Source organism: Diplotaxodon limnothrissa, linkage group LG22, assembly GCF_057381915.1.
Source record: "Diplotaxodon limnothrissa isolate DT_005_m linkage group LG22, D_limnothrissa_male_GT1.1, whole genome shotgun sequence".
Taxonomy (NCBI): Eukaryota; Metazoa; Chordata; class Actinopteri; order Cichliformes; family Cichlidae; genus Diplotaxodon; species Diplotaxodon limnothrissa.
In genome coordinates, this window is record NC_140616.1 from 23,842,407 (window position 1) to 23,866,323 (window position 23,917).

Here is a 23,917-nt window from a genome sequence, read left to right on the forward strand (position 1 = left end):
TTGTCACTGCTACATTTCTGTGATGCTACCAGAAATTATTTCCACTACTAATTAATTACCGTTGAGCTCAAAGGTCCTATTAATAAACGGTTAACGAATGTGTATTTATGAAGACGATTTGTGAGACTGGTAAACTTATGATACGTACGATGGTCTTTCGTTCTACACGGTGCATTTCAAGGTCCTGCACCCATCCGTCGGTAAACTGTACCTGGGCTTGTTGCAGTGACCGGAAGTTACTAAACTTCATGAGTGTATGCACTCACTCCAAGAACCGTATAATTATAAATATGCATATAAATATGCTAAGATGAGATAGCTGACTTCATCTAACTAGCAAATGTTTTCCAGGCTACGTTGGTAATACAGTTTTTTTTAATGTGTATGATATTTTTGTCATGCGATTTTAAAGCTGGTCCTACAAGCGCATCCAAGAATAACATGCAGCTTATCTCAGAACTGTCGGCGAAAATTATTCTTGGAGCTAGGTTTAATTGAGCTGCATTTTAAAGAGGTGCAATTTCACAATTTGTGTATATTTTCTAAGTTCACTATTTTGTATGTGTTGAGAAAAACACAGATTTTAAAATTACATGGTCTAATATTTACATTTAGCATAACTGCAACATTATTTTTTCGTTTGTTTTTTTTAAAGACTCGAAAGGACTTGAAATTCAAAGTTTCAGACTTGTGACTTGACTCGGACTTTTACACCAGTGACTTGAGACTCGACTCTGACTTGCCTGACATTACTTGAGACTTGACTTGAGACTTGAGGATAAAGACTTGAGACTTACTTGAGACTTGCAAAACAATGACTTGGTCCCACCTCTGCAAGGAGCAGAACTGTTGCTCTTTAATACTCAAAAACGGTAGTCATGGTGTTTTATGCATGTAATCGGGCTGCTTTTATCAGCTTGTTTCCAGCACATCACACTAGACTCTGGGGAATATCCGCAAGTACAATAGGAAAAACATATCTGGCCTGCCTGGAACTGCCTTTGAGATCTCCCAGGAAACAGTAGAGGACGCGACTTGAAAGAAAGACATCTTGGATACTTTGCTGAGCTCACTGAACTGGTGGTCCAGACACAGATAAGTGGGCACAAAACAGATTGACAGTTAGTGTGTACACGGCCATCATGGCTGTAGAGCTGTCTGATTAGTGTAATTCATTATCAGCATCCATCAAATCATATTTGCTGAATGCATTGCTGCTGGATGGCAACCAAACTAAGATGACCTGGTTTCATATGAGTGCAGTGTACTCACTGTTCACAAGATTTACACTTATTAACAAGGCCAACTGTATACAAGAATATAGCTATGCACTGTCAGTGTGGTTGATTTGCTTTCCTCTCACAATCAGTTTTGAAACGATTATTCTAAATGTAAACAATCAACACACCCAGATTATGCTGCTGGCTGATCAATAAATTATCTAAATGTGTTATCAAAGACAACAGCTCCTCTTGCTTACACAGCATGTCAAAGGTGATGAAGTGAAATAAAAGGCATTAGCAAAGCAAACAGACACAGGCAGACTTGTTTGAGACACACACTGAAATTATGGGGATGGCTAGAAATGGCAGGGATATAGAAACAGATCTGCATGCCAAGCGATTGATTATTATCCTCTAGCGCAGATGAACTGGGCTCTTCATTTATATGATAAACAGCTTTATTGCAACCCAAGCGCTTGTCTTTCCCCTCCTATCCCCTCTCATTTAGATGTAATGCCACAATATCAATCATCGCTCTGTCCCTGCAGTTATAACTCTTTTCCACCTTGTTCTCTTACATGTCACGGTACCATTACTCCCTGCCTGTAACAACCGCTGTACAGCTGATAGGCTTGATTTTTCTTTCAGTTATGATGTTGGATTACAACAATAATGAAAATATGATATTCAGGGTGTAAATATTACCTTTCGCATTTATTTTCTCTGCCATTCTTTCGCTTTAACTCATGATATAAATCAAGTGATCCCAGTGGTGTAGTTTAGCTTGACCCAATATGAAAAAAAACTGAGCCTCAGAGGAACTCAAAGTCATAATATGAGTCTGTAGGGGAACCTGCAGTAGCATTGTAAAAGATGGTCTCTTGTCTTTGACTCTGGATCGCTGAGGGTCTTTAATCTGGTCCGATTTTAGCAGCATGTAACCAGGGTGTTGGTGGTCGGCTCACGCATGCGCAGTACTGGTACGTAAGCATTTTTGGCCATTTCAATGTGGACGCACAATTCTGTGAAAACGACTGAAAACGCTAGTGTGGACGCGGAGTGTGTTCAGACAAAAACGCCATTTTCAAATCTATCCGGGCTAATGTGGATATAGCCAGAGAGTGTGGGCTGGCAGGCACTGGAGGTGGCTTGCCTGGGATTAATCCCTTACAGTACATGGCAATCTTGTGTTTCCCACCAATTCAGCAATTTACCCATTTGCTTTGTCTTACATTTGAATTACGTTTAAAGTCCAATACACTTTTGTAAAGTTCATATTAATCAAGTAGGTAATTTCAGCTGTTTCCTTGTTTCCCAAAGGGTCACCACAGTGGATGGATCCACATGTTTGATTTGGATGCCCTTCAAAAAAGCAAAAATAAAACAGCACTGTTTTTTCCGTCCCCTGAGGCTGGGTTTTTGTCTCCTTTTGCATGTATGGTAAATGTGTTAACCACTACACAAGCTCAAGTTAATGAAGAATAATGTTAAATAATGGATATGGTCATTATTGCCTATGAATATGATATAATGTAGCCAGCAACCTCAGCTGTGTATTTACTTGCGTTTTCCTCATGTTAATATGTGCCACAGCCTTCAGGAATGAGTCATGTTTGTATACAGATTGTTCACATCACTGAACTACTTTGCAAATTCAAGTTTAATTCACATTACTGGCTCTGCCTCTTGCTAGTAACCCCACCACCACACACGCACACGCACACAAAAAACCTGTGTAGAACCCGAGGCCATGTCCCACTGAGTGTAATGTGACTAGTGTGCCCCCCTCCAGCACAGTTATGAATGGAATTATATTAAATAGAATGGAGTCGATTAGATACAATGACTAAACTAGACCTCTGAAGGTGAAAATACTGATCCGGTGCTAGTGGTAATTACTCTGTCAAAAGACTGAAGAATGCGTTCAGCCATGTCCATGTACATCTGCGGCTGTGCAAATAAGGCTCCGTGTCTGCAGCACAACTGTAATCATAAATGAAATATATTATTTGCTGCGCAGCAAAGGGACATTTTTCTTTCGGTTCATTTTTGTGAACTTCAACAGTCCAGTGTATGTCTAACAAATTACTTACATTTTTCAGCTCCTTTGAAAAACACACACAAAAAAAAAGGTGTCCAAACGTCTTACCCGGCACAGCTAATGAATCACGACGCACACAGACAGCACAAAAGGACAGACGGGCCTGGGGAAAAAGTCACAAGGAACTCAAAGAAAGTTGGAGCATTGTTTAAAGCTGCTGCGAGATGTGGGCGAACAGATAGCGAGGCACAGAAACGAGCACGAAAAATGACAGTCACAATTGTGTATGTATCAAGGTCGCACTAGTTCCTAAACTAGAGAGTATATCTGCCTTTTGGAGTCACTGAAAATATAACTTCAAAAACAGTGGAGAAAAAAAAAGTTACACTTGTGAGGCACAGTGATCAAAAGTAATGAGTCATGTTTTCCAAATCTGTTAATTTAATGCATGGACTCTATCCCCTCCCCAAGACCAATCCCTCCAGTGCGTGTGGTTAACAAATGCACAGTTGCTTGATGTTGGTGGCTGAAATATAATGAGGAGCTTTCTTCCTGCACAGCACCTTTGATATGTTAAAGCAGTCAGGCTCACCAACTGGCTGCAGCATCTGAACTACACAACCTTACCTTCTGGAAACTAAAAGGAGATGGGGTGAGAAAGATCAACAGAGCAGGAGTGGGAAGGGAAGGAGAGTGAGCAGAGTGAAGAAGTGAAACAGGTAAAAGAATACGTGACCCCCCATCGAGGGAAATGGATGAGGTAGGTTCCCTACAGGGTAGTGCGACATGGGCTGTGTATGCATTCAGACCCACTCGTGGATGATTGACAGTGCCACTGGGACATCCATGGAAATAGATTTGAGGGACTACAAAACCCCTGTGGGCAGCAAGGCAGAGGAACACCCTCTGGGTGAGTGATTGCAGAGGTTAAGTTGAGATCAGGCTCACCGACACAGCCAGTATAACATTGCTTTAGTTTGAGTCATACACAGAGACCGGTCTGCTCCTGTGAAACATTGATGAAAAGCATGACCCATGCTTTAGTATTTTTTATCCTCACTCTACGTAAGATTCAAAAGCCATACACATTACATTATTTCAAGAAATTATTGTAGCTTTTGGTAGCTGGTTCTCAAAAGACCGCAGATCAATTAGGTCCATGTGCTTCAAACCTAAATACAATCAGTGTGCTGCCTTTGATTCAGCTACTTTAAAGAATCTGACATAATTTAAATGTAATTACAGTTTTCTATTATAAATATATATAAATTAAAGCAGTGTGTTCTTCTGGGAGTGATTTTTGGTTTAGGTTCCTCCTGTTGCACCAAACATGATAAAGAAACCTCCTGTGTTAGTGTGTTTTATCATCGAAAAAAATACTTAATGTCACATTCATACTTGGATGTTTTACATTTACTTCATTTTTTATTCTGTTGTTATATCTGGAACCCTATTTTGAAAGTTGGAATGCTTGTCTCTTAGAGCATTTTCCACTGAAAAAGGAGAAATAGAAGAACCTAAAGAATGGCTTGTGAAAAATTGGATCAGCTGGGAGGACAATCTGCTGTGATTGGTTGTTGTGTTAGGTGGCATGAATATGGCAGACCAGCCAAAAAACCTTGAAACCAATGCTACTGCAAAAAAAAAAATCTGCCTCATAAGTTTTACCTCGAAACACAATTTATATATTGAAATGCTGAGAATGTTTCTACTCTTTGGGTGGGCTTACAGAATTATGTTCCAGGAGAATGCTTTTGCCTTCCAAAAATCCTCTGATTTGAGGGTTGTACTTTGAAGGTGAGGTTTGTAGCACTTAACATGTAAAACATGAACGGGTGAGTAACCTGCTTGCAGCAATTCAGCTACACCATCTTAGTCATGCTTCCTCAAGATACACCACATAATTTGTCTGTTACTGATTGTCAGAACAACATTCAAAGTTGCTGGAGAGGGACGGAAGACAGGAAAGATTTTTAGGGGAAACTAAGCATTGAGCAGTTTTATTCTTCTTCTTTCAGCATATTCCTTTAGGGGTCACCACAGCAGATCATCTGCCTCCATCCCGGCCCCTAGCATCTTCTTCTGTCACACCAACCCTCTGCATGTCCTCCTTCATCTCGATCATGAATCTTTTCTATAGTCTTCCTCTTCTCCTGCTGCTGGCAGCCTCCAACAGACTCAGTGGTTAGGCTTACACTTATGGAAAGACAATAAATAAGATCCTGTAATGGTTGCAGAAAAGGTTGTCCTTCAGCTTGATAGCTACTTTCCTGTGCTGTTGTACTCTACCCTATGCATACAGCTTGGAAATCTGAAGCAGCATCTGTGATGTCTGAAAATATTCCATGACTTCTTACGTGAAGGCTATAGTGTTTAACAACTGATACTGTCATTTGTCCTGACCCCCCCTGAACCCAACCAGTTATGACAGAAGGCTGCCCCTCCTTGAGCCTGTTAAAAGGGAGTTTTTCCTTCCTGCTGTCACTCAAACAGGACAGATACAGAAAATGTTTGCATTTTCTCTGTATCTGTGCCCTTACTGAACATTGGCATGTACCTGTATAGACTTTGACAAGTTTTTCTTATGCCAAGCATTAAAAATGCTCCAGAATCGATTCATTATCTTAGTGTGTTATCAAATTCTGTATTGTCCTTGAAAACTTTGATTTTATCCAGCCACAGTGACTCCATTAAAATACATAGTAAAAGAAGACATGTTGACCTAAAACATTGGAAATTATTTCTTCAAGGGCATACTCACAATGTTGATAGTCAATCATTCAATTCTCCTAACACAAAGATCAGTGGGTACAGATTTTGCTTTGACCTAAAAAAGTGAAACTTTTCAGTTCTTTTTAAGCCTTTCAAGAAATAGCCTTGGAGTTGTGTGCTCATTCACTCCTACCCTTTTTTTTGTGTCCCTCTTCTGTCAACCTGTCTTCATCTCCCTCTTTCACCTTTGTTTTCTAATACATGGGATGGGGAAATGATGAGGAAAGGCAACAAATGATAGGAGGGACAGTCACCCATCTGTTGCCTGATGCATTATTGATCCCTGGCTCCCATTAGGGTGAAAAGTGAAGGTTTCTGTGGGTGGAGTAACGCATCCCATACACACTGGTACAAATACACAAAAGAAAAATAAGCCAGCTCGTGCAAGAGTTTTGGTCTGACTGCTGCTTACATATTTGGTGCATGTGTAACACATTCAGATTATTCTTTTCAACAATTCCTCTATACACTTCTGAATAATAAGTTTTCTGTTTCAGATGATTTTTAACTAAACAACATGTGACACCTCAGCATCTAAGTGCTTTGAAAAACCTTGCAAAAAACCCTCCAGGAAACTTCAAATGTTACAAATGAAACAGATGATGGCTGTGAACGGCAGGCAGTTTTATGGCATGTTATGAGATAGCTGTACAAGTTGACACGATGAGTCGGGAGCGCTGAGAGCAAATTAGAAAGCAGATTAATTATGTCGAATACGTGGCCATACCACAACAGGATATAAATGTCCTCATCGCTGGCCCGTCTACAGAAAACAGATGAGTTCATAAACAAGCAGTGGAGGAAGGTCTGCTTCCCCAGGCAGTGTCTAGAAGTGAACTGTATATGCATATGCATGCGGTTGTGTGAATGCGATTGTTTGAATTTACTCCAGCTTTGAAAAAGATCAAGAGCGATAAGGGGCTGGTGTATATTAATGCATGGATGTGTGTGAATCAGACAGGCACCTTCCTCCTCCGTGATGACCAGCCCGTTATGATACTTTGTCCTCTCAGGGTCAGTGTAGTGACAGCTTACAGTAAATCAAATGCTGAGAGAATGCCATTTCCATGCTATAAAACTGAATGGCAGAAGTTTGAACTACATTTGACAACAAGCAGATTTATACTTTCTGCCTTCAGGGGTTACACAGCAATTGAGCCCTTCACACTTTCTATGCTTTCACCCAGAGACCACTATGGGTTGTATAAACATAACCAATGTTCCCTCTAATTTTTCACGTGTCTGAGCGAACACACAAACTCCCTGAGCGGTCCCTTGGAGCACTGTGAGCGACATCAGATGTGTGCACTGTGGTCATGCCAGCATCTAATCCATCCAAGTTACATGGTTTATTAAAATAATCAAATTACAGCGTTTAAATCTATGTTAGACTACTTTTAATTAACTGCTCGAACCGGCAACCTTCCAGTTACAAGACGAACTGCCAACTCTTTGAGCCACGATCACCCTATTTGCATTTAAAGTTATGAAATATGATTCATTAAACATGTTTTTGATTGTTACAGTAAAAAATATAACTTTTTCTACTCCAATTTTTTTGTTTTTTGTCTGATTTTAGATCAATTGTGTTAATACAGTATGTCAAAATGAATACATAACTATAAATTCAGACACGTGAGGTTGTGCTGAAAAGGATGATACCAAACAAGGCAAAGTAAACAGTTTTTAAAGGTGAAATGTAGAGGAAACATCAAAAGTAGTTAAAAATGGCCAATTATACCCTGGACATTTTTTTAAAGTAACGCAATAGTTACTTTTCAAGTAATTAGTTACTTTTAGAATATTGTAACTCAGTTACTTTTTTGAAGAAGTAACTAGTAACTATAATTAATTACTTTTTCAAAGTAACTTGCCCAACACTGGTTACGACCCCGACACTGACAGCTATGTTATGAATATATGAATATATATGCCCCACCCTCACGCTGACTCACCCAAAAACAAAAAGAAAAATACAAACCAAGAGCAAGTATGACCATAACTGTGGCTCAACCATGAATTTATAGTATAAATTATTACCAACAAACAATTACGAGTTTATTAAATGTGCAAAAAAACTGCTTATAAATCTTTACATTATCCAGTGACGCAAGGGCTTTGTACCTCTTTTCTTTTGTACATGGATTGGCAGAATAACTGCCAAAGAATGGCAATAAGGTGCAGTAGTAAAAATCAAACTCACATCAGCACAAATACCACATACTAACTATCAGGCACGGTGGAGGAGGGGTGATGATTTTGGTTTGTTTTGTAGCCAAAGCACGTGGGCACTGAGTGGGCCATGAACTCCTGTACACACAAAAGTCAAATGTAATATAGCATCTATCAGCTAAAGCTTGGATGAAACTGGTCCACGCAGCAGGACAATCATCTCAAAACAAAGCAGCAAATCTACAACAAAATGTCTAAAAAAGAAAAGACGGTATGTTTCACTGGCCCAGTCCAAACTTTAACCTGACTGAAATGTGGTAGGACCTTAAGACAGCTGTGCATAAACAAACATCCACAAACCTAAGAACCGCGGCAACGCCGAAAAGAAAAACAGGCCAAAATTATTTTATTGTTTAGATGAAACCACTCATGAACACATGACATTACTACATCATAATTATCATAATTATTATATCTGCTAAAGGAACAATGATGATATGTGATTACTTTGAGGTAATTCATCAGCCTCTGGACTCCATTCTTCCTCCATCTCCTCCTCTCTGCCCCGGGTTCAGGTGGAATAACAGAGGATCGAGGAGTACCCAATTCAAGTCATTCAATTACACGCTGTGGACATGATTCTCCACAAGTCACAAATACACACCCACACAGCGACACCGCTCTCTCCTCCTATCAGTAACTCCCTCTCTCTTTTTCATCTTATTGTTGTAATGGAACTCTGTAAATAGGGCCATTTTGACTTGAACAAGCTTCAGGATAAATTACACTATATAGGTTCCATGAGTCAAGGCAGCAGTATAATGGATTTTTCCCCATTCCATTTTTTTCCTTCTTTTCCTTGCCTGCCTACTACGTTATGTATTCTGCCAACTAATGCATATACTGTATGAAGTGGCAAGTTAACGTGTGGAAACAAAGGATTCGATTTTTTTTTTCAACATTTCTTTAAAGGTCTGTTGCTTCAAAAGCTAATAAACTCAGTGTTTCTGTTGGGCAGAGGAGAGATAACTTTGTCCTTGGCTCGCTCATAACCTCATCAGAATTGCTCAATGAATCACAGAGTGCCATAACTCATGACAGGGGCAGCTGTGATACAGTTAAGAACTACCCTCTGCGGAGACGTGGGAGCTGCATATTGGGTTTAACTGAGTAAAGAAAACATGTTAGGAGGCTCACATAAAACACAAGCACACACTTGAATTAGTTTCATTTAGTGTGTAGTCTGTCGTGTGTAATATGCACAACTGAGACATCCACAAGGTTTTTTATTATTATTATTATTATTATTATTATTATTATTATAGAAATAGGCTTAAAATCCTTTGGTCTTCCTACAGTGGAAATCCAAACTTTGCTCAGTTCAGTAGGTTTGTCCAACGTATGTGCTATATTTGCTCCAACTGAATTTAATAGCGTCAGCTATAGCGACTCAAATTTTGGAGTACTACATTGGAATTTTAAAATTAGTTTACCCAAACCATGTAATTTAAGTTAGTCTAAAAAAAACTGTGGTCCAGACCTTTCACCAGCTGATAACATTTGGCTAATTATAAAATAAAAAATACAACAATGACAAACCAGGACTTTTAAGCAGATAGAATCCTGTACCAGACGAGATTCCCCTACTAAAAGTCCTGCAGCTGTTCTCCTAAGTTCACAGATATTTCCAGACTGTTAAAAGAATATGAGAGGCGACGCAGTGGGATACTTGGTCCTGTCCCAACTTTGTTGAGCTGTGTTGCTGTCAGCGGTTGGGTGGAGGCGAGGAAGAAGGAACCCAAACGCAGGACTCGCAGGTAGGTGACGATTTATTATAAGGAGTGGATGAACAGAACAAAGGGAGAAAATGGCTGGCTGGACGACTGACTGAAGCACTGACTGACTAACTGAACATACAGACGGAGAGACAACATCACAATAACATCAATGACACGACATTGGACTGGTTGAACTGAGGGACATAAATACACAGGCTGAGTGATGAGAGATTAGAACCTGGTGAGTACACAGCTGAACATAATGAACTAATGATAAACGGGAAGAGGACGGAACATAATGCACATGGACCAAGGCTAACACAATAAAACAGGAAGTGGAACAGGCAGAAGATAAACAGAGAACGTGAACTGAAAATACTGGGTCACCGACCCAGGAACCCTGACAGTACCCCCCCTCCAAAGGCCGGCACCCGACGGCCAAAAGAGAAAGAAAAAAAAAAACCAGAACAGGGCGGGCGGAGGGGGCCCAGGACGGAGGGACGGAGTCCACACCGAGACAGTTCAGGTGGGCGCCCCCGTGGCCCGTGGCCGAGACGAGACAGTGCAGGTGGGCGTCCACGCGGCCCGTGGCCGAGACGAGACAGTGCAGGTGGGCGTCCACGCGGCCCGTGGCCGAGACGAGACAGTTCAGGGGGCCGACCGTGCGGACGGCAACGGCGACAGCACTGGTCCGGGGGCCGACCGTGCGGAAGGCAACGGCGACAGCACTGGTCCGGGGGCCGGCCGTGCGGAAGGCAACGGCGGCGGCGAAGGAGACGACGGAGCAGTTCAGGGGGCCGACCGCGCGGAAGGCAGCGGCGGCTCTCTAGTGTTAGGCGTGCTGGCCATGGCCTGGTGGGCACAGGACCAGACGAGGCAGGACCAGGCGACGACGGGGCCGGGCCAGGCGAAGCACAGGCTGGAGCTGCAGCAGGCGAAACAAAAGCCGAAGACTCTGAGGCTGGGCCAGACGAGGACGAAGACTCTGAGGCTGGGCCAGACGAGGACGAAGACTCTGAGGCTGGGCCAGACGAGGACGAAGACTCTGGAGCCGGACCAGGCGGAGCAGAAGCAGAGGCCGACGCCAGACCGGGCGACGTTGAAGGTGATGCAGAGGCCGGACCAGGCGTGGGTGCAGCTGAGGCAGAGGCCGGACCGGGCGTGGGTGCAGCTGAGGCAGAGGCCGGACCGGGCGTGGGTGCAGCTGAGGCAGAGGCCTGACCGGGCGTGGATGCAGCTGAGGCAGAGGCCTGACCGGGCGTGGATGCAGCTGAGGCAGAGGCCTGACCAGGCGAAGCAGGCGCGGAGGCCGGACCGGGCGTGGATGCAGCTGAGGCAGAGGCCTGACCAGGCGAAGCAGGCGCGGAGGCCGGACCGGGCGTGGATGCAGCTGAGGCAGAGGCCTGACCAGGCGAAGCAGGCGCGGAGGCCGGACCGGGCGTGGATGCAGCTGAGGCAGAGGCCTGACCAGGCGAAGCAGGCGCGGAGGCCTCTGGCTGGAGACAGGCAGGGCCAGTAGGCGCGGAGGCCTCTGGCTGGAGACAGGCAGGGCCAGTAGGCGCGGAGGCCTCTGGCTGGAGAGCGGCCGGGCCAGTAGGTGCGGAGGCCTCTGGCTGAGGAGCGGCCGGGCCAGCGGGCGCGGAGGCCTCTGGCTGAGGAGCGGCCGGGCCAGCGGGTGCGGAAACCCCTGGCTGAGGAGCGGCCGGGCCAGCGGGTGCGGAAACCCCTGGCTGAGGAGCAGGAAGGCTCACAGCTGGCTCTGGGTGCTGTGGCTGCAGGTCCGGGAACTGAACAGGATGGTAGACCGGCGACTGGGAAACAGGGGGCGACTGGACTGACTGGACAGGGGACTGAGCTACAGGAGGTGACTGGAGGACAGGAGGGGACTGAGCTACAGGAGGTGACTGGAGGACAGGAGGAGACTGGACAGCAGGTGAGGGAACTGACTGGAGGGAAAGCTGAACAGCAGGTGAGGGAACTGACTGGAGGGAAAGCTGAACAGCAGGTGAGGGAACTGACTGGAGGGAAAGCTGAACAGCAGGTGAGGGAACTGACTGGAGGGAAAGCTGAACAGCAGGTGAGGGAACTGACTGGAGGGAAAGCTGAACAGCAGGTGAGGGAACTGACTGGAGTGGAGATGCTAAGGGAGGAACAGAGGCAGGCGTGGCTGCTGGCTGAGCTACAGATTGAGCTAGTGACGGAGATAAAATTACGGCTTGGGCTCGTAAGGCTGGTGCCTGGGCAGGGGACAGTTCAGCTAATCTAACTAGGGATAGTGCGAGGGCGTGAAAGGCTGGGTCAGGAGGTGGATGAAGTGGTGAAGTAGCAGGTGGACCGGTTAGCTCCTCCAAGCCTCCAGGGAGGTCAAGCTGGGTTCTGGTTGCCCTCAACCTGGGCGCTGGGACGGGCACGGAAGGTGGCTGGACACCAGTCACCCCCACCTGAGAAACAGAAGCGGGTGTGGAGGTAGACCGGGTCGCAGCTGCCCTCCTCCTGGGAGCTGGCACTGGTGTGGGCGTAGACTGGGCCCCTGTGCTGGTGGGAAATGGCTGAATACTGGGTGTGGAAATAGTGACGGTGTGTGTGTGTTACTGGCAGGTTTATTGGAGATTGTTCTGATTTTTCTGCCACCACTATTTACAGTCTTTGGGGGAGCAGAGCAGAACAAATCTTCCCAGTCCACAGAATCCTCCAGGAGGGAAACATCCCATGAATGAGAGATGGGTTTATTGTGCGTTTTAAGTGAATAATCAGATGGTGAGTGCGAAAAACAGTCACTGGAGCTCACCATCGGGAGTGGCTGAAAGTAGTCCGTTCTATGGCGGCGTGTGCGCCGCTTTCTCTGGGAAGCGGAAGCGGCCGGGGAAAACAGCAGAGCCTCTGGCGCGGTAGCCTCCGTTGAGCCGAGGTGGGAGGCGTAGCCGTTGTGCCGCGGCGATGGTGGAGGTCCGGCGGATGAGGCGGCGGGTGTGGGAGCGAGGAGCGGAGTGGCGAGAGAGGGAGTGGCCGAAGCGCGGCGTGGAACGTCCACTCTCCACGGCAAATGCTCCGGTACAGGTGAGGCAGCAGGTGGGGGAACGCGGCGTCTCCGAGGCCCGCCCAGAGCCAAGCGAGTGCCCTCGAAGACGTGCTCTCGCTCCGCGAAGAGCCGCTGTCTCTCCTTGAGCTTTTCCGCCCACAAGGAGAGCGCTACCTCCTGCCGCTCGTAGAGGTCCGAGTCCGCTGGGTTCCAAACGTGTCTTCGTGGCACGGGTCGTGTCATTCTGTCAGCGGTTGGGTGGAGGCGAGGAAGAAGGAACCCAAACGCAGGACTCGCAGGTAGGTGACGATTTATTATAAGGAGTGGATGAACAGAACAAAGGGAGAAAATGGCTGGCTGGACGACTGACTGAAGCACTGACTGACTAACTGAACATACAGACGGAGAGACAACATCACAATAACATCAATGACACGACATTGGACTGGTTGAACTGAGGGACATAAATACACAGGCTGAGTGATGAGAGATTAGAACCTGGTGAGTACACAGCTGAACATAATGAACTAATGATAAACGGGAAGAGGACGGAACATAATGCACATGGACCAAGGCTAACACAATAAAACAGGAAGTGGAACAGGCAGAAGATAAACAGAGAACGTGAACTGAAAATACTGGGTCACCGACCCAGGAACCCTGACAGTTGCTGCATCAAATTCACAATTAACAGTTTTTCTTAAAAGGATCTATTTAGTTTAGGGCTGCCAAGATTAGTCGACTATCAAAATCGTCGACGACTAATATAATAGTCGATGCGTTGTTTGAAGCTTTGTAAGATCCCAAAAGACGCAGGAATAAGTAGTAGGATTTAAGAATGTAATAACAGACTGAAACAGAAGATGGCAGCACTGCATGTACAAGGATGCCAGCCGACAAATGCGCCCTTCATTTCCCCAGATTTGAAGGATAGGTCGGGTGTATACTTCGTGGCCCGACCTATCCCAGAATTCATAGCGTGGGCCAGCATGGACCTGCTCAGTTTCCAACAATGGCGGCAGCTAGTTAGTTTTAATATTACTCTTATTTTTCTTTCTGGGTCACAAATAAACGTTTAACATATTTTCAGGCGAGAATGTAACTGTGTAAACCTCAAATATCTGCTCAGTTTATCAAGACACCACATATTTTCAAAAGCGCTCCGACATTTTCAGAGACGTCGGTTTCCTACCAGCTCGATAGCGAGCCAGGGTTCAAGGCTCACTAGAGCCGGTGAGAACACCGGACTCCCGGCAAATCATTTTCAAACCCACCGCCATCTTTCGCTACTCAGGTTAAAGATGATGTAAGTCACTTGGATATCTTAAAAATGTTATTGTTTGGCTTTTTTCAGTATTTTATTTGTTCCTGAGTAAATCGGTTTGGCTGAGATTAAAGTTATAGTTTTTACACAGGTGAATAAACGTCAAGCAGACAACTGATTATCAGAAGTGTGAGATGCTCAAGAATATACTCCGGTGTCCTGTTATATTTTAGATAGCAAGGAGCACACGGCTGAGTTTATTAAACTCCACCGAAACAATCTGCAGATGTCATTAAAATTTAATAAACTAACTATCATCTTGTCTTTATTTTTAGCTAGCACATAGCTTAAACACTTAAAGCTGTAAGGTAATGATAGTTATATAAGAGCAGATGCTGCTGGTGCAACAAGCTGTACGTTTTACGTCCAATGGATGCATGATCTGATTAGTCGATTAATTAAAAATAATCGGTGACTAGTCGACTATCAAAATAATCGTTTGTGGCAGCCCTAATTTAGTTTCAACAATATTTTTTTCTAATTTCTATAGCAAATAAAATGTGGGTTTATGAGTGGTGCAAATGCCATGCTGTCAATTTTCCCATCTCATGGTGCAATAGTTTGCACTCTTACCTCACAGTAAGAAGGTCCTGGGTTTGAATCCACCATCTGGCCCGAGATGTTTCAAGTTGTGTCAAGTTTGCGTGTCCTCTGCACGGGTTCCCTTCGAATTATCTGGCTTCCTCCCACAGTCTAAAGACATGCAGGCAGAGAATAGATGGGTGGAGATCTGCAAATCGTTCTATGCTATTTACTTTTTTGGTTGCCATGTTTGGATTTGGTTTTGTATAAATGCATCTTACATGAAGATATGACACTACCGATCTGTTCAGCAGTTCATAAAATGTGTGAGAAACTATTCCAAAAGGGTTCACATCTTTCATGTATCACTGCTTAAACGTAGAAGCCTGTGTTTTAATGGTAATTGCTATCTAACTGAAGACTGGTGCCAATGATGTACCATGTTTTAGGTTTTAATATACATGTTCACAGTACACACTTTCAGTGGATATACTGTTGTTTAGAACTAGTTTCCCCACTACAAATTACTATTACCAGATTCTAGAGGGTAGATACTGTAAGTAGAAAGTAGATATTTTAGTGCCACTTTGATTGATTGATTGATTGATTGATTGATTGATTGATTGATTGATTGATTGATTATTTATTTCAACATGTGAACAATATACAAGTACATTTAGAAAAGAAATGAGAAAAAAAATACTATACAAATTACATACAAAAAAACATTCCGATTAATTTACATGTTGAAAGGGAGTGGGAAGAAGTATACATGAATTTTACTTTTTCCCATGTTCATTGCCATTCTCTGATACAACAATCCATAATTTCAATATGGCTTTGATACTCAAAGTAAATTGCCACATTTTTAGTGAAGTTTCTCCCACTTTTCCCTTGCTATAATACCTGGCTAGTATGTGGACAATGGTCTTGAAATTTCTCTCTTGTAGTCCAGCTTTCTTTGCATACGCCTTCATAGAGTTTCCAGATAAACTATTGTTGTGGAGGTTTTCCATTTAATAAAGCCTGCAGACAAACAGTGAGCGGTAGCTAACATCCTTTAATAAAAAAATAAATAAAAAAAACCCAAGCTTGGTGAGAGCAGCCATCATCGCGGGACAAGACGACCGGCAGTCTCTCCTGAACCCAGAGCAGCTCTGGATTTAAATACCTCCTACAGAAACAAAAGGCTGTACACAGCTGTTTTCACACCTTTGGTCTTCCCCCAAAGAAATGTTCATAGTCTCTTGCTACCTCTTACAATGGAGAAAAGGCAAGAGACTCCACTATCTGTGGTGCCAGGCTTCCTGTGTGAATGTCCCCATTTCCTTAGCAGACTCACACCATCTGTCTAACTGCTTGAACAGGGTATGAGGCAGACATGCTAAAAAAGTGACCTAAAAGCATTACTAATAAACAATGTGATCAATGCATAAATAAAAGAAATTCCTTCACACTATCCAGCTGGAAGAAGAACATAGACTGTGAATGGATTGTTGTGTTCTCTTGAATTCTGCACTCACCTACAAAAGATAAAATAACATTTGACAAAACTCAGTTTAACTCATAATAATACATCTCTAATCTCTGAGATTTACATTGTACCTTTTGAGAAGTCCCAGGGAGCAAGAGAAAAAAACTCAAAATGAATCTTACATTTTACGCTAACACTGTGTCTTTACGCAGTGTGAATAAAATCACAGAGTCAAATGATCCTAAGTTTTACCTGCCTGGAAATAATAATGGATTGGATTTATATAGCGCTTTTCAAGGCACCCAAAGCGCTTTACAATGCCACTATTCATTCACTCTCACACACTGGCTGCCATATTGCACCATCGGCCCCTCTGGCCAACACCAGTAGGCGGTAGGGTAAAGTGTCTTGCCCAAGGACACAACGACCAGGACAGAGAGCCCGGGGATCGAACCGGCGACCTTCCGGTTACAGATGCGCTTCCCAACCCCCCTGAGCCATGCCCAATGAAATAACCCTCATGGCCCCTGTGTTTGGTACACACACTTACACAGACACGTGTAATATTTCTTGGGAAGACTTTCCAGCTTAACTTGTCTCAGACAAACTCAGTAAAAGCTGAGCTCCTGGTTGTGGATGAGAACTGTGCAGCAAACAGACTTACATTGTGAATTAACAGGATTAAATGTTTTAAGAGGCTTGACAGGTAAACCTGAACCTGCCTGCCTAAAGACTGAGACTGACTCTGAGCTACTTTCAGCCACTTTGAAGTCTCTAACTATCTCATCCATGACTGGCATATCAGAGGGCCTGTACAACACACACTACAGCAATACAACACTGTGATTTGGCATGCACTGCCAACCGGCAACTGCAAGCACGGAAAAAGGGGAGGTGTGCACCTGCACACTGTGAAACACACACAGATGAAACACGTGCAAAATGATGGTTTAGGCACACAAAGTGTTTGACATATTACCAGCTTTCAGTTTTGCAAAGCCTCACCCCAGAGAAATCCGTATGTATTTCAGCTACTCATTTCCTAATTTGCAGCTTTGGCACGAGGCTCACAAGACACGCAAAACACACATTCAAAGACTAAAAAAACTCAAATTTTCAGTCATTATAAATCCACTTCAGACACTGTATAAAAAGAAATAGATAGCTTTAATAACCTTCTTCCACAGAGATATAGAAATTAAATAAAGAGAAAATAAAACAGTCCGTCAAAAGAAAAGAGACATTTTACTCCTCTCCTGGCTCTGTGAAATACCTCTCTGTGAGAAAACATAAAAAATGATTTGTAAGTCAATAATGCTGTAGCGGGGAAAATCTGACTTAATATTTTTACTAACAAGGCTTGAGAAACTTCAGCCACATCCATGCCAGACTGTTTTACCGAGAATAATTTAAGTTAAAAACATGCAAGTTTTTATTTGTTGGCTTACATCAGGTTACCTGATTGTCAACAACCAACACTGAAGTTTTTTTTAAAAAAAGGCTGCTTTATATTTCAGAAGATTGAGTTGTGGGAGAAAGCAGGACAGGATTTGGGTTTTTAGGGCCAAGAGAAGCTGAATGAAATCTAAACTTTAGAAATCTCATGTCACACTTTTAAGAGACTTAAACGTATGCTGTAAAAGTATATACTGCTCAGGGTTTTACTGAAATACCTTAGAGTGCATGAAGCAAACGTGGTGTGGTGGTTAGCACATTTTGCCTCACAGTCCTAGATTTGAATCCACCATCTGGCTGGAGCCTTTCTGATAGACACTTAAATCATCGCCAGCTGAAACTTCAGACTCTGTGGAGTTTGCCCTTTCTCATGTCTTCCTGGATACTTTCTCCCACAGTCCAGAGGCATGCAGTTAGTGGCATTAGGTGATTTGCTGATTCTAAATTGCCCATAGATATGAGTGAGTGGTTGTCTGTGTCTCCTTATTAGCCCTGCGACAGACTGGTGACCTTCCAGGGTGTAACGCACCTCTCACCCTATAGCAGCTGGGACGGGCTTCAGCCTCCTTCCCTGAATGGGTTACGCAGAAGAAGATGAACAGTAGCATAATGCATATTCAACAGTACTGATGCTCAAAATGCAACATGAACATGTCATGTGTTCACAGATAAAATGAGTTTTAGTTCAAACACCCTAATATGTATTCTTTTTAGTTACTTTACGTCTCTAGCCATTTTTATGATTCCCGCACTTTCAAAATTTAAGTAAAAATACAAATGTTTACTTAGCAGTGTGCATTTTTCCATTTTAATTTTAGGTATTATATTTTGGGTTTTACAAAGGACCCATAACTACTATATAATCATTCAACGGAAAATACATTTTTGTGAAGGAATTTTTTTCATCATCAATCTCTTCTTTCATTGTGGACCGCCGGTCATACGAAAAAAGGAATTCAGAGACATCACTTTGATCATTTATATACTCTGATTAGGGCTTATGTCCACAATAGTGTTATGTGATGGCTGTGTGCAGGCAGGAGAAGGACCCAAAGTGCAGACTCCAGAGACAGAAAGTAACTCAAAACAGCTTTAATGCTGAACTCAAAAGGGTAACAAAACTAAGAATACAAAATACACCTACGCACGCAGAACACACAGCAAGATGAGGATAGATCACAACACAAAGACAGAGAAACACAGGGCTTAAATACACAGAGGGAGCAATCAGGGAATGGGTAACAGGAGGGAAACACAGCTGGGGCAAATCAGGCCTAACAAGACAAGGGGAAGCAAAACAAGATACACTAGAAAAATTTGCATTTCCTGCGAAAATGCAGTGTGGATGCCTTAACGCTGAAGATGTCTGCTGAAAAAAGCTGAAAAAGTTGAAACAAACAAAAAAAAAAAAAAAAAAAAAAAAAAGTTGCCCTGAGCAGGATTCGAACCTGGCCCTTCTGGTCAAAGGGCAGCTATTTAGCTCACTGAGCCAAACACTTTCTCACAAAGAAATGGTGGAGAGATTGACAATTGTGCTGAAATGAGCAGAAGCTGCTGAGAATTGTGCTGATAAGAGGTGGAAAGGCTGAAAATTTTTCAGAAGAGGTGAATAAGCAGAATTTGGTCAAAAGAAGAGGTGAAAATTCTGCTGAAAAGAGTTCAATCAACAGAATTCCTGCTGAAAAGAGGTGAATGAGCAGAATTCTGCTGAAAAGAGTTTTTTTCTGAAAACAGCAGAAACAACTGAAAATTTTGCTGAAAAGAGTTGAATGGGCAGAATTCTGCTGAAAAGAGGTTTTTGCTGAAAAAGAGCTGAAAAAGTTTGGATTTGTGCTGAAAAGGGGTTAAAAAAACTGAAAATTTTGCTGAAAAGGGGTGAAAATGATTAAATTTGTGTTGAAAAGAGTTAAACTGTTAATTGAAAGAAATGTTGCCATAAGCTGGATTTGAACCCAGGCCTCCCAGTCTGAGAACGGATGCTTATCTCACTGAGCTAAAACACAGCTCAGCCCATCATGCAAAATCAGTGACCACATTGATAATGTGTTCCATTCATTTCAATGGTCAAAAGTCATAACACACATCAGCAGAAATAGCAGAATTTTTTAAAGTTTAAACATAGTATTTCTGCTAAAACTTAGTATTTATACTAAATAATATTTTTTTCGTGCCAAATCATAGCATTTGTGCTGGAACACAGAAAGTTCTGCCAAATCATACAATTTGTACTAAAACATTATTTATGATTAAGCAGAAACACTGGGACTTGGTAGAAATACTATGATTTACATGAAATACTTTGACTTAGCAGAAGTACTACAATCTAGGAAAAAAGTACTACAGCATAGCAGAAATTCTATCATTGAGCAGAATTACTAGGATTTAGAAGAAATACTAAGATTTGGCACAAACACTGATGTGGCTCAAGAACCTTTATTGTGCAGTTATACTATGATTTGGAAGAAATACTATACTTTGGCACAAATACTATGATTTGGAAGAAATACTATGTTTTAGCACAAATACTATGATTTGGCTCAAATACTATAACTATCCTCGGTCAGAAGGAGAGGCTGACATCCAGGGATTAGATTACCACAGGTGGAGTTTATTGCGGTCAGATGGAGGGTACAGGGAGGTATGGCATACAGTAGGAGGATGTGGAGAGGTGATATGGTGTGGTTTCTATGATTAAGAACAGGGTATGCATTACAACATGCATACAGATTAAAGATTAAGAAAACTGGCAACAAATTCCTCCACTACAAATCAGTCTGATGCCACTTTTTACAGGGTTCCCGTTTACTAAGGCACTACCCAAAAGGCGCCACAAGAGGGCACTCCAACACAAGAGATGACCTATTTACACTGATGCACTTAGTAAACAGCCCCTACTTAGCCACTACATAATACAGTGATATTACAGTATACAAATTCACACAAATACTATGATTTGGCAGAAATACTATGACTTAGTAGTAATACTATAACATAACAGATTTCCTAAAAAAAACTATGAAATTGCAGTAATTCTATGACTTGGCAGAGATACTACGTTTTAGCACAAATACTATAACAACGCAGAAATACTATGACTTAGTAGTAATACTATAACATAACAGTTCAATGTTCTTGCACAAATACCACAATATGGCAGAAATACTATGTTTTAGCACAAATACTGTGATTTGGTATAAATACTATGATTTGGCACACATACTATATTCCGCGCAGATACACTATAACATAACAGATAGTCTACAACTTAGTAGTAATACTATAACATAACAGAATTATTATTTGGGCACAAATACCACGATTTGGCAAAAATACTATGATTGGGTACAAATACTATGATTTGGCAATAATACTGCATTTTAACACAACTACTGAGATTTGATTGAAATACTATGATTTAGAAGAAATACTATTACTCCATACAAATACGATACTTTGGGACAAATACTATGTTTTGGTTCCAATACTATGATGTGCAACAAATACTATGATTTGGCACAAGTACTATGATTTAGTACAAATACTATGATTTGGCAGAAATACTATGACTTAGTAGTAATACTATAACATAACAGATTTCCTAAAAAAAAACTATGAAATTGCATTAATTCTATGACTTGGCAGAGATACTACGTTTTAGCACAAATACTATAACAATGCAGAAATACTATGACTTAGTAGTAATACTATAACATAACAGTTCAATGTTCTTGCACAAATACCACAATATGGCAGAAATACTATGTTTTAGCACAAATACTGTGATTTGCTATAAATACTACGATTTGGCACACATACTATATTCTGCAGATACACTATAACATAACAGATATTCTACAACTTAGTAGTAATACTATAACATAACAGAATTATTAATTGGGCACAAATACCACGATTTGGCAAAAATACTATGATTGGGTACAAATACTATGATTTGGCAATAATACTGCATTTTAACACAACTACTGAGATTTGATTGAAATACTATGATTTAGAAGAAATACTATTACTCAATACAAATACGATGCTTTGGGACAAATACTATGTTTTGGTTCCAATACTATGATGTTCAACAAATACTATGATTTGGCACAAGTACTATGATTTAGTACAAATACTATGATTTGGCAGAAATACTATGCCTTAGTAGTAATACTATAACATAAGAGATATACTATGGTTTTGCAGACATACTATGTTTTTGCACAAATACCATGATTTGGCACAAATGCTATGATTTAGCAGAAATACTATGATTGGGTACAAATACTATGATTTGGCAATAATACTGCGTTTTAACAACAACTACTGAGATTTGATTGAAATACATACTATGACTTAAAAGAAATACTATGACTCCATACAAATACGGTGCTTTGGCACAAATACTATGATTTGGCAGAAGTACTATCATTTAGTACAAATACTATGATTGGGCAGAAGTACCATGTTTCAGTACAAATACTATGATTTGGCAGGAATACTCTGGTTTAGCAGAAATACTCTGATTTAGCAGAAGTACTATCTTTTGGTAGAAATTCCTGCTAAAAGGTACTATTTCTGCGTTTTAGCAGAAATACTGTAATTTGGCATAAATACTATAATTTGGGATAAATACTGTGATTTGGCACATATAATATATTCAGCACATACATTATAAAATAACAGAAATATTCGGCCCCAAAACCATGATTTTGCGCAAATACCATGATTTTTGCAAAAATACTATGATTTAGCAGAAATACTATGATTTGGCAAAAGTACTTAGATGTAGTAGAAGTACTTTGCTTTAGCAGAAATACTATGATTGAGGAGTAATACTTAAACATAGGAGAAATATTGATACACAGACACACATACACAGAGAGTAAAGGGAACAGGAGCTGTGGAGAGTCTGGGCTTGGTATATGTAGGTCAGTTAAATTAGCTGCACCTGCTGTAGTCAGCCCTTACACACACAGACACAGAGAGAGGTGTGAGTTTTCTTCAGTGTATTTCTGACATTCAGGATTCCCCTCGAACAAATGGCCATAATTTCCTAACCGTAGAGGCTAGAACGGTCATTCAGACATCGTTTTGTTCAGAAGAGATGGGGGAATCTTCAGGTCTTCATAATTCAGAGATAAAATATAAATTATTAAAGATATATGACTTGTAATACACTATAACTGAGTAGAGGCGAAGCAAAAACTGCATTGACTTGCTCTCAAACAACCTTTGGTAACTCTAAATCTATATGGAGCATCAAAATCATTCTTTCACCGTAAGAAACAGCAGGCTTTGGTGAACAGTCATGGAAATTTTCAGGGCTCTGTGGAAATCCATCAAAAAGATATGATGAGAGAAAAAAGTGACTCATTTCCAGATTTTGAAATCTGATGAAATCTGAGCGAGGGACAAATTTCCTACCCTCAAACAAGTCTAACTCATCTCAGAACGGTAATAGGTGAGAAAATAATTCTTGAATTGTGAGCATCAGGAGTGTCTGAAGATATACGGGGACAAGCCTCATGTCTTAACTTTGCTTCGTTAAGGAGATATGACAATTTGAAAATGCCTCTCATTACAGAAATCCAGCGGTGATTTTGAACAAACTCTCCATTGAGTTTATATGGAGAGTTTTCACACTTTGTGTTACTCTGAGGAGATTTGCAAAATATCTATGAGTCCCACAACAATGATAGGGACATTTTCTGAAAGCCAGCAAAAATACCTACGTTTTGATGTATAATTTGTGCGGCTTGAGTGGAAATTGAGCGAGTAGCAAGAAGTTGTTTGGACATGAAGAGAAAATTCAAACAGTTTCACTGTCCCCTCTGAGTTAATTGCATAGCAACCATAGCAACGCATGTATTTTCTGAAAAATCACAATTTTGCAACTGAAGACTTAAAGAGAGATAAGATGAAAACGGTAGAAGATCTGAAAAAGCTGAATCACACAGGAATAGCCCAATCATTTGAGAACGTTTTAAAGTTTGAATGGAGTTTCTAGGTGAAAGTATGAGGCAGTAGTTAAGTTTCAAAGACAAGAAAGTTTTAGCAGAATTGTGGAAGTTTCCCATTCATTTCAATGGGACAAATTAAAGGAAAAAAGTGTAATATTTTAAAAAGTATAATAG